This window comes from Centropristis striata, chromosome 2 (genome assembly GCF_030273125.1).
Source record: "Centropristis striata isolate RG_2023a ecotype Rhode Island chromosome 2, C.striata_1.0, whole genome shotgun sequence".
Classification (NCBI taxonomy): Eukaryota; Metazoa; Chordata; class Actinopteri; order Perciformes; family Serranidae; genus Centropristis; species Centropristis striata.
Window position 1 is genome coordinate 15,111,452 of NC_081518.1, and position 12,018 is coordinate 15,123,469.

At 38.0% G+C, this 12,018-nt stretch overlaps 1 pseudogene; it reads left to right on the forward strand.

Moving 5' to 3' along the window:
- The first annotated feature begins 2,116 nt into the window (after positions 1 to 2,116).
- Positions 2,117 to 10,383, forward strand: LOC131981509 (cell surface A33 antigen-like; annotated as a pseudogene).
- The last annotated feature ends 1,635 nt before the right edge of the window (positions 10,384 to 12,018 follow it).

The following is a 12,018-nucleotide window of genomic DNA, read 5'->3' on the forward strand; positions in this document are numbered from 1 at the left end:
ATGGCTATTAACCAGACTGATGATCAATAAACTCATTGGAAAAGAGGAGATAGCTTTGAATGTTGTGTTTACAAACTGCAGCAAAGAAATCCTGCTCATTGTGCTTTTAATCTCAAAGACAGGTGTTGCCATAAGCATTAACGATTGCTCTGTGTTTTGATTTATTTTTATCATATCTAACTCATTTTTAACCAGATAAGTTCTGTTGATTTTAATTCCATGGGAGACCTGGCCAAGACAGAAGCTTAAAAGTTACATAAATACACAAATACATTAGGTACTAAATGATTCATCCTCCATTAAACCTATAAGTGCTTTAAAATTAGACAGGGAGACCAAATGTCCGAGCTTTTGAAGGTTGTTCCACATGAGGCGAGTAGTCACGATGTATTTTTTTTCCATTTCAGTGTTTTCTACGTTTTTATAAGAGACTTGTTCGTAACAGTTGTTGTGTCATTACTTAATGTTGGGGAGGAAAATCATATGAGTTAAATGGCTTTACCTCATCTTACACTGCACTAAGGCCATCTTCTTTTTAAAGTGGTTGCCATTGGTTACAGCTGACACAAACTATCCATGAGAACTAGAAACAGATGAATGAAACAGAAATCACACAAATTAACTGCTAACAACAACTAGGAGGAGGGCTCTGTGTGTCAGTGCATTCATTACATAGAGTTATGAGGTGGTCCTGCTGTAACCAGTGGTGGAAGAAGTATTCAGATTTATTGCTAAAAGCACTAATACCACACTGTGAAATGACTCCACTACAAGTAAAAGTCCTGCATTCAAAACCTTACAGAAGGAATAGTACAAAAGTATCAGCATCAAAATGTACTATGAGTATCCAGAGTAATAGTACTCATTATGCAGAATTCCCCCACTCAGATTGTTATACAGTCATGGGAAAAAAGCTAATATCCAGATATTTTCCATGGTTTTCTTGATAATAACTAAAATCAATATCAAGAAAACCATGGAAAATGACTAGATATCAATTCTTAAATTAAACTCTTATGGGCTATTTTTGTTGTTGCTTTAGTTGTACCAGGCATTAAAATGAACAATTAATTGAAGAAAACAATCGTGGTCTAATCATTTTCTCCTTGACTGATTTATTACAAATATGCAGTTGGATAATTGGATAATTTAACTCTTGTTCAGGTAGGGCTAGTTTTAACGACTTAAAATAGGGCCTACCTTTTTTGTTTTGTCTTATTTACTTTTTTTCTGTTTTATATATATATATATATATATATATATATATATATATATATATATATATATTTTTTTTTTTTTTTTTTTTTTTTTTTGTGTGCATTTTCATGATGATGGTCAGGTTCTGGTCACATCCACTGAGCGGCGCTGTAGTACAACACAACAACACAGCGCAACTCAAAGCTGAGCCAAAGAGGCTCAAAGTTATAGTGTTTAGTCACTCATAATCAAATATTTTAAACTCTAATCACTGGAGGACGAGATGCTTTGAATTAGTTTCTGGTATCACTTTGCTCTTCTGTTGTTTCTCTCTTTCTGTTTCGTTTGTTTGTGTGTGTGCCTCGAGGTGATAACTCCTCGTCAAACCAGTCTGACAGGATAAAACGTTTCTCTTGTTCCAACAGCACACATCAGTTTTTCGCCGCACCACCCACCCACAGCCAAGTGTTTGGTTTTGTCAGTCCTTAAACGCCTCTCTCTTGCAGCATAAGGCTGATTGTTAAAACATAGTAATGGGACTTATACTAAAAGCTATTTCTGTTATTAATATTATGAGTTGGTGACACCATGAACTAGGCATATATGACAAAGATAAATTAAGAATTAGATTGTGACGGATTTGGTTACATTAGCGAACAGTGTAAAAACAAACCTTGAAAAAACTTGTCTAAGTCAGGGAGCGGGTATCCATGAGCAGTGAGGTGAGAGGGCAAGCCGACACACGCAAGGTGGGCGGATCAAGAATGTTACCTGAGCCGCAGGAGCTGCTGTGATTGGCTGTGCGCGCAGTCAGTCACTCGAACGCAGCAGGCGCACCCATCGGGCGCATCTCTCTCTCTGGTCGTTGTCGGGTTTCGATGCAAATACAATCTAGGCTGCACCGTTTCCCCTTTTCATTTTAGAGAAATTAATCACAAAAAGGGCAAAAAGTGATATAGTTCGAGGAGATAAAAGTGTTGGCAATGGAGAGGAGGATTTCTACACTGATTCTGCTGTGTATGGGTGAGTAGCCTATTTCCTTCAAGAAGTAATTTATTTCCTTTGCGCCTAACCGAGCTGCCACACCTGTTTATTCAGAAACGGTGTAGGCCCAAGCGACCTGTTTACGCAGGTGACCAGTGTCATTGGTTTGTGGAGAAGTTTGAAATAGTGGAAGCTCTTTAAATAAGCATAATTAAAATTTAGTATGCTTTTGACCTGTTTTCTTTTACAAAGAGGCAACCTTATAGAATGGGTTTGGTTTCTTTACCACAAGACTTAATTTAAATTAAGGGCGATAATCAATCAAAGTTATAATAGGGGTTAGACTTGCAATTATTTTATCTTTTTTTAAATATATATAATTACTTACCTAAAGCATGTAGTCTGTGCAGTGTCCATGGCTGGTTCCCAGTCAGAGCATGGCGTTTTAAAATGTCGGTTTGTGTGACAGAGTGAAAAATCCAAAGATATTCAATGTTTTTCACTTTATTACCGTAGAAGATAAGAAAACCAGGGCATTTTAACAACTGAAGCCTGTGTTGTTTTCCTCTTTTGCTTAAAAGACAGACAACACGCACGCACGCACACACACACGCACACACACACACACACACACACACACACACACTTATACCCAACCACTATACTTAGTACAATAAGGAATGGTAAAAAAAAAATACCACAAAATTTGGTCTGAAATCTTGAAATCTGGTACAGAGATACTTTGGACGAATATCTATCACTAGACATAAACTATTACACCTTTATCAGTAGTCAGGATTTTTTAAAACTCAAGAAAGATATCATTGTGTTAAATATTTGCTTATTATTAACATTGCATATTTTTTTGATATTCAACTTGTCATGGTTTAATAGACAAAACATACTTCACTGTGCTCCTTGTAGTTTCTGAGATACTGACACTTTTATATATATTTAGTTTTTGGGCACATGGGACTGCTCTTTATTCCTAAAACACTATGAAGTCTATTGCAAAACAGTCCTCCCATGTGCCCGAAAAGACTAGATAAAGTATCAGAAAAATTAACTTTTGACTAAAAACTAAGAGTTTGACCCATTTAGAATATGTTTTCACATTTGTGCTGGGGCAAGCTCAGAGAATACCTCCACCAAAGGAGATTAAACAACTTCAGTCGTAAGCACTACTGGGTATTTATTTTCTGTCCATTGACTAATTGTTTTGCTGGTAAACATGACAGAATTGTGTTGCCTCTGATGTGTGTGTATGTGGGCGGCAGGGTTGAGTAATGGATTATCTGTGCAGATGCTGAATCATCACAGTGAAGACGTTGTTATGCTGTCTGTTTAACATGTTAACTTCACCACATTTTACTTAAAAAAAATGAAAAAGACAGGCACTTATAGCCAGATGGTAATGATCAATGTTATCTGTTTCCATGACAGTGTTGTCAGGTGTTGCTGCTCTCAACGTGGTCATCCCGAAGCCGATATATGAATATGCCAGGGGTGACAACATCACACTGCCCTGCACCTTTACACTCAAACAAGGCTCAACATTACCCCCCAAATCTGCCGTCATCACATGGACTTGTCAGGGTCTAGAAGCTGGCGCCAAAGAGGTGAGACTTCTACAATATGTTTATATTCAGTATGTGCATGATTGATTGAGAGTGAGATTCTCTGATTTCTATCAATCAGGAGAACTGTGTCTTCTTCATCTGTTAATGTTTCTCTGATGGTCTTGTTGTCCAACAGGCTTTGATCCTCACTTATTACTCCAGTAGTGATATTCTTGACATCAAGAGGGCGTATGAAGGACGGGTGAGCTTGGATATGGATCTTGCCACGGGAAAAGTCGGCCTGAAACTGTCCCAAATCACACTGCAAGACAACAAGCATTTTGAGTGTCGTGTCCAGGTCCCTTTAGACGATGAGGGCAAGACAGCTGCCACTGCCCGCGTGGTGGTTCTGGGTAACATTTCTACTTTTTTCAAAGAAATATTTGCAGTGTCGGAGAAGCTACTTTGAAAGCTACCAATAACTTTACACTGGAAGACGTTGAACCACAACAAAGCTACCCTCGATCAAATTGACAAAGTACATGTGATGCAAGATTATAACAGAATATAATCATTTAAAAAAAATCACATGCCAACAAAAAAAATAAATGCCATTGAATTAAATTTATTACAAAAACTGCCACTTGTTCACAGATAATTCATTATATACATATAATATATATGTCACAAAAGATTAACATAATGATCACATTCTGTTTTTAGACAAGGGTTGTATGCAAAAACCTCTCTGAACATTTGTTTGCTAATAGCTATAATTAATACATAAGACAACCAATATATTCAAATCTAGTTTTAAAAATGAAAAATCAAGGCAGTACAAAAATTGAAAACTAAAGCAAATAAATCCCCTCTATTTTATGGTCCAAAAGATTTTGTAGTTTCAGTTGTTAACTACTCAAAAAATAGCAAAAAGTAATTGAATTATGTTAAGTAAATGAATTAATTAAATCTCTATGCAAATACAAATGGAGTTGTACTGCAAGTCGGCTATGCAAAATGCAGTTAAACTATAGTTGCAAGTATTTCAGTAATCCTAACACTGAATATCCTGTGTTAAAGTGGTAGAAAAGAGTTGCATATTGCATCTTGTTTCTGGTTTTCCCATTAGCATAAAATTAGGTTTTCAACTTGAACTATTTAGGACGTTAAAGTTCAGTCAGTGTCATGTTTAACATTTGATTGTTCTTTAATTTAAAGCGTTACAACATGCTTGTAGTGTAAAGTGCAAAAACCAAACACCTTGACATGTGAAAGTAGATCATCAAAAAGTTATCTTCCTGTTATCAGATGGCATCAACATAACAACAACACCATAATAATGACTAGAAAATAAGTCGTATGTGTTTGGTTTGCTATTCATATTTGCTTTACATTACAGAGATTGACTGTGCAGATTGATGATTACATTCAACATATGACTATTTTTAAGGACAAGTCTCACCTTTACCTTTCTAGTTGCTCCATCTAAGCCTGTCTGTGAGCTCCAGGGAAAGGCTGAGTACGGCCAGAACATCAATCTGACCTGTAAATCTGAGGAAGGCTCCCCGCCACCCACTTATTCGTGGCAGAGTCAAGATGTCCGCAAAACGCCTCGTGCACCAGCACCAAGAACCACCGACAGTAAGTTTCTGTTACTGACATTTAAGACATTTAATCTTGGAAATGTATAAATCACCTGTGAAGAAAAATTAAGTTGGAAAATGAAGGTCCGTCACGAGGCAACTTTCAAGTAAAAATCTGATCAAAGCTTGATGTTTTAGCTGAAAGTTAACCACCTGTTGGTTTGTAGAGCTCGCAAATCTATAAGAATTTAGGGGCACTTACTGGGCTCTGCCAAAAAAAAAGGTGGGCTTTTTCTCTAATGTTTAAGCTGACCAACGCCCATGTTGAGGAAAAACCAATACTAATGTTGATATGAACATTTAAAGGGGCTGTATACAACATTCAGAACATTAATATTGCAGTAAACAACTGTATTATGTAAAGTTATAGTGGAGTGATGGGGCCCTGATCAGAAAAGGAGGACATGCTCTATTTTGTGTGTTTTATACGATGGTTACCAGAAAAAACTCTTTCCGGACCCACATCTTTGTTGCAAAAGCACAACACCCACCCTCCAGTTTCCTTCAATTAACACTGTTAAAGGGCTAGTTTGGATTTTTTGAGGTGGGGTTGTATGAGGTGCTAACAAACAGCGGGGCCTGTCACGAAACATATTTTTACGACCTAAATAAAGGACCACCCTAAAAAAGTTATACCCGTTAATTTGTAGGCTATATTAATGATATGTACACCGATTTTTGTTGCTATCCACAGATGTCGCATTTGGCACTACTTTTTTTCAACCGAACTTCCATGTTCCTACATGTAATCGCACTAATATGTTTTGAGGTTGCCACAGATCAGCTATTTCGGTCAAAATCCAGTCGCTAGTTTTTGTCAGAGACAACAATTACAAGAAAGTAAAAATGAGTGATTATGACAACAACGATGAAATGCCGTTCAATATGGAGACAAAAGGATATTTTATGAACCAGAATATACAGAGGAAGACATTTTGAACAGGCTGAAAATAGAGACGAGAAACCTGGTGGTGCAAACAGCCAAACAGTAATAACATTTTAAGGGTGGGCCATCGTTTAGGTGGTTAAAAACATTTTCTGACAGCCCCCATCTGCAGTTTGTTTCCTGCCTGGACTGTGTGTCAATCAACATGCTCTGATTGAGCATCCTTTTATTTTTTATGGGCAGGAATCTATAAAGTAAAACAATAAAAAAGTAAAAGAATGACAGAATTGATGTGTGAATGTGACTGTCTGTCTGTCTTTCAGAGGGAGGCATCTTGTCTCTATACAACATCTCCAAAGAGACATCAGGATACTACATCTGCACCTCAAGGAACAAGATCCGCTCTGCTACCTGCAACATCACCCTCGCAGTCATGCCACGTGAGACAAACCTTCTAATAGCAGCTTCTCATTAATAGTCTGCAATCTTAGTCTTCACAGTAAACAGTCTTTACAACAATGCATTATAATGTGCATCCTTTTCTTTTTCTTCTTCTCCCAACTTGTTCTCCCAGCTTCCATAAGCCTTGGTTCCACAGCGGTCATTGGTGGGGTCATCGGCGCTCTGGTCGGGGGGATCGCACTCATCGTCATCATCTATTGCTGCTGCTGCAAGAAGAAGAAAAAACCGGATGAATACGCCATGGGGTAAAGTGTTTCTTGCTTACATACACTGATGAACAAGTTGTGATGTAAACACGTGAACATCAGATACGACACTTTCATAGAGATAAATGAGCGTGTGATCGAACATATCAGGGCTTTTATGTTAAGAGGCAGACCAGGAAACTTCCTATTAGAGGCCAAAGTATTTTATTTTTACAGAGCATTTTATTTGCAGGAAAAAAACGATTGTCACAGTTAAATTAAGGAGGTCAAAGACACTTATTTATAGCCACAGGGTCAAATATAGCTCAGAAATGATCCGACACAGCAGGACTGAAACAGAAAAGTTATTTTTAGGTCGTTTTTGAAATGAAATACAGTTTGAGGAATAGAATACTCAATAACCACAATGTAAAAAAAAAGGAATTTTACCAGCTGTTGTTACATCATAATCAGTTTTACTTCCTCTTTATATTAAATGATTCACCAAAACAGATCCCCAAAAATCTCCTATTTCAGTATGAAACCACAAAGAAGCTGCAACTCAAGATTACATCAGATATTTTCACTTTGTTCCCTCTGATTGTATAATACTGCCTTTTTGTGTTTGGAGCGCGACTGATATGGGATTTTTGAAACCGATGCCGGAATAAAAATATACTTTTTTATGTGAATAAAAAAACAAGCAGCATGAGCGTTTGTGAGGTTAAAGACAGACAACATACCATCTCATCACTGAGTCGTATCTGTTGACAGGATTACATGCATGGAGGGAGTCTAGACTGTAAAAATACAACCTCATCTGCTGCGTTCCAACAAGGAATGATGTCACACCTGAGTTTACTGCATTCCAGTGCAACAAGTCAGAAAACCTTTATTTCACGCGGTGGAGGAAGTGAGGTTTGCTCTCGTCAAATTAGCCACCATTAACAATACCAGTCTATAACAACTAGAGTGTATGACTGCACCTTTCCCTTCCGTTGACCCTCAGAGCAGCCATCTTGGATTTTGAGGTTGAACTTGGTTGAACCAGTTGAACTGGGAGGTTGGAAATTTCCATTAGGGAAATTCAGCAGGAACACACAGCAGGTTATTACAGGTGTAACACCTTTTAAAGGCATAAGCTGATTACAATAGTTCCCTTTTTTTTTTCATCGTTCATCAAAAAAAAAAGTATTTGTTGAGCCATTAAACGGACTTAATTGCATATGTGACTGTCTAGAGCTATTGTTGACTTCAAATTCCTGCTGTAATGTAGCGAATAATCACAGGTTGCAGCCGCACTGCTTTTAAACGTTGAGCTATGTGTATGTATGAAATTAGCAATTTCAGATGATTTCAGTAATCGATAAGAATGAAGGACAGTTTTTTTTTGTTTTTACTATTTCTGTTAAGACATCCAATGGCACAGCCAGACATCATTACCCCTGAAATTCTTCTCTTTCTCTCTATTTCTTTATTGTTTTCATAGATCTGTCATTAATAGTAGTTGTTTCCCTCTGATTTTCTGCCAACTTAAAGTAACATTAACATACATAGTAGCAGCAAATCTTGATGTTCAACCACTCAAACTATGGCCATTTAATGCTATTTTGGGCCCTTTACCATTCCAACAGTGAATACGGGTCAGGAAGTCTCATTGTTGAAGAAAGAGCGCCATCTAGTGGGCTCCGTAAATAAAGCAAATGGTTCATGGAGCTTTGTTGTCCCTTTACTACCTGTTAGATAATCTGTCATTTGATAACAATCACGAAAATAATCAGGAAAAACCTCTGGACAATTCATATTATTTTGACAGCTGTACCGCTTGCAGCGCTGGGACCGCTAGCTAACTGTTACTTTCTGCCACCAATTAGGCTCCGCTCACAAAATCGGTCGTCATTGTTGGTAAACAGTAAATTGGTCTGTAACAAACATCTGACTGTTATGTGTTCACTTTCCAGAGTCCGTGAGGGCGAGTACAGCGACAAAGAGCCAGCTAGGAATGGTGAGGGTGGGCGTGCTGAGGATGGTGGCGGTTATGATGACTCCAGTGTGAGGAGCCCAAGTGAACGCAATGACCGCTACGAGGAGCGTAGTGAGCGAGACTATGACGACCGCCGCAGCGACTACGACGACCGCCGCAGTGACTACGACGACCGCCGCAGTGACTACACCGACCGCCGTGACAAGTACAGTGACCGCAATGAGCGCTATGATGATGACCGCCGCTATGATGATGACCGCCGCTATGATGATGACCGCCGCTATGATGATGACCGCAGGGACCGCCACCGTGATGATGGCGACCGCTATGATGAGCCCTATGATGACCGTGACCGTGACAGACCAGCTGTGCCGGCCAACAAGCCAAGAAGGGACTACGACGAATAAAGCCGCCAACCTGTATCAGCCACCGTCTTTTATCTTCTGTTTTACCGCCATTGACTTTACTCCAATTGTGGCCAGTTACCTCATAGCCAAGGTGTCACCTGATTGGCCTAAATGCCACAAGTATACTAGAATTAATAAGAAAATAATTTGTCATTTTATGTTGTCGAGGTAGAAGAAGTTTGAGTTGTTTTTGAGAGGTTGAGTTGAGCAAGGGCAGGAAACCAAAATGGTGACCACAAAGCCCATCTGATCCGTTTTAAACAGTGAGTGGGTGTCTGGGTGGGTGGAGTTGCAAACACAGGTATAGGAGGATGTATAAACACTTCCCCAGGACAAGATTTGTATCTTTGTTGTGTACCAGAACTCACGTCATGCCAAAATTAGGAACTGGGCAACATTTTACAGATCCCCAGAGAAAAAACAAAACATTTTTTCGAGAATTGGTAACACATAGGTGGTAATTGAGCTTTAAACTTGATATGTTGCCATTGTTACATACGAATGAAAGACCTTGTTGTGTCTGTCTGTCTTTGTGTCTTGCTTTGAGATGGCTTCTGCTGCTGTTGTGTGTAACTGGTGTTAGGTTTTTTTTAAGGAAGCTACCTCCACACTAGAGAAAAGGGTTAAGATACTGTCTATCCTAGTATAGATACATAGAAATCAAACCAGTTTTCATTTAATTCCTCTCTATTCGGTGCTTTTCAGTTGCTCTTGTTTTACTTTGTTTTGAAACTAGAACTAGAACTCCCCTTTAATTGTTGGGTTAGATCGTGTCACCACAGCTCTCTCTGGTTTTCTTTTTTCAAATTGTAAAAAAAATAAATTACAGCTTTAATATGCCTAAACTTTGAAGATATATGGTATATAATCTCCTTTTTGTTATTTTGTTGAATTTTTTATACAGATATTTCTGTTAATATGAAATGAAATATGACAATGTACATTCAAAATTCTATTATTTTATCTCAGCAATGGTAATGTTACCAGTTTTACACTGGGATTTCTGTTGTGAAACATTGTTTGGTGCATTCCATTCATGAAATATGCTGTAAAGTTAAAGCTGAAATAAAAATGAACAAAACGGCTCCTTCTGCAAATGCATCCATCCTGAACACTAGATGGCAACATTACACTCCCAAATAATTCACTTCTCGTGACCACGACTCGTGGGGTAAAAACAAATGTTTATTAAAATTATTATTACTAGTAGTGACAGTCAAAGTATTAATTATTACTGTCATTCAGTGGATTCAATCACATCCTAAACTTTTATCGGGTTTTCTTTTATTCATAAAAAATGGCCTTCCCTCCATCACCGCTTCATCCATTGTCTGAAGAGCGTCTCAGGGCCTCCCACCCTGCTCCGTCAAGTCACACAACTCGGCAACTAGTACCGGATATAGGGTCATGTGGACTTCAAAATAAAACATTATTTGCTAAAATCTGCCCTCTTGAGAAAATATCCTGAGGCAGTCAATTGACATTTGACTTAACTCATATATCAACTTTCAAAAGCTACTACTGATTATACCGAATATTTGCCCCTTATAAGAGTTACTCAGTGTATTTTGACATTTCAATATTTCAAATTTTATTCTAAAATTGTACAAGGTTTAGTCATTATTTAATTTTTGTTCAAGACCACCATACTACAGATTCAGAGTGAACTACTGGTGATTGTTATGTAATTGAGTTTTTCTCTTTCCAACTTCTGGACATAAAACACAACTTTTTATAAGTTAAACATACTTAAAATTGTCAATTGACATTAATATTAAAAACAAGCAAAACAAACAAAAAAAAGAAGAGATAGCAGAATTCAAAATGAGCCTCCAACCTTGAAATTCAAAAGGGTAAGAAAAGAAAAGGATTTACTTTACAGACTTGTTGCCGCATGTTGATGCCCCGGGGTTGTCCCCTAACACTTTGCCCAGAAGGCATTTCAGTGATTTATCCATTGTTAAAGTAAAGGCTAACAGCATTTTTTTTTTTAAATAATATTGAGGAAACCTTTAAAATTATATTATCTGACTCCAACACAAAATCCTCACCTATTTCTCTGAGCCGATCGTTTGATGGGGAAAGGATGAGCAGGAGAAGTCCAAGTTCTCAGTTTAACTTCATTACAATACGTCAAGAAATGTGCAGTTTAAAGAGTCTCTGGGTTCAATCCACACATCCCTGACATGACATTAGGCTGGTCAGTTCATGGAGGCTGAGCGCAGTCTGCTTTCCCTGAACCCTTTTTTATAACCTAACAGAGGTTTAAAAAAATGTAGGTTGAACTCCTTTCAATCCGTTGATTTGTCAGTTTATTGCATTCGTGGACACATCACGTCACCAAGCAGAGAAGTCAGATATCTTCTCAGCACACCGTGTCCGTGACCTGACCTGTAACAGACTTTCAAAACATAAACTCCTGCCTTGATATGACTTGCAGAGATATTATTGGAGACACAGATTTTGCAACAAACATAAAACATAAAATATATCTTTTTGCGATTATAGAATCTTACTCTAAGTAGGGCAGAGAAAGTTTAAGCAGATGGAATAAATGTATTTAGTTTACCAATAGTTTAACAACAATATTAGCACATGAGCATTATAGCAAAGCAGCTTGCATGATTAATCTATCAATGCACAGAGAGGGCACACACACAGACGCATGCATAGATAGTGACATACGTCAACAGAGACAGACAACAGAGACA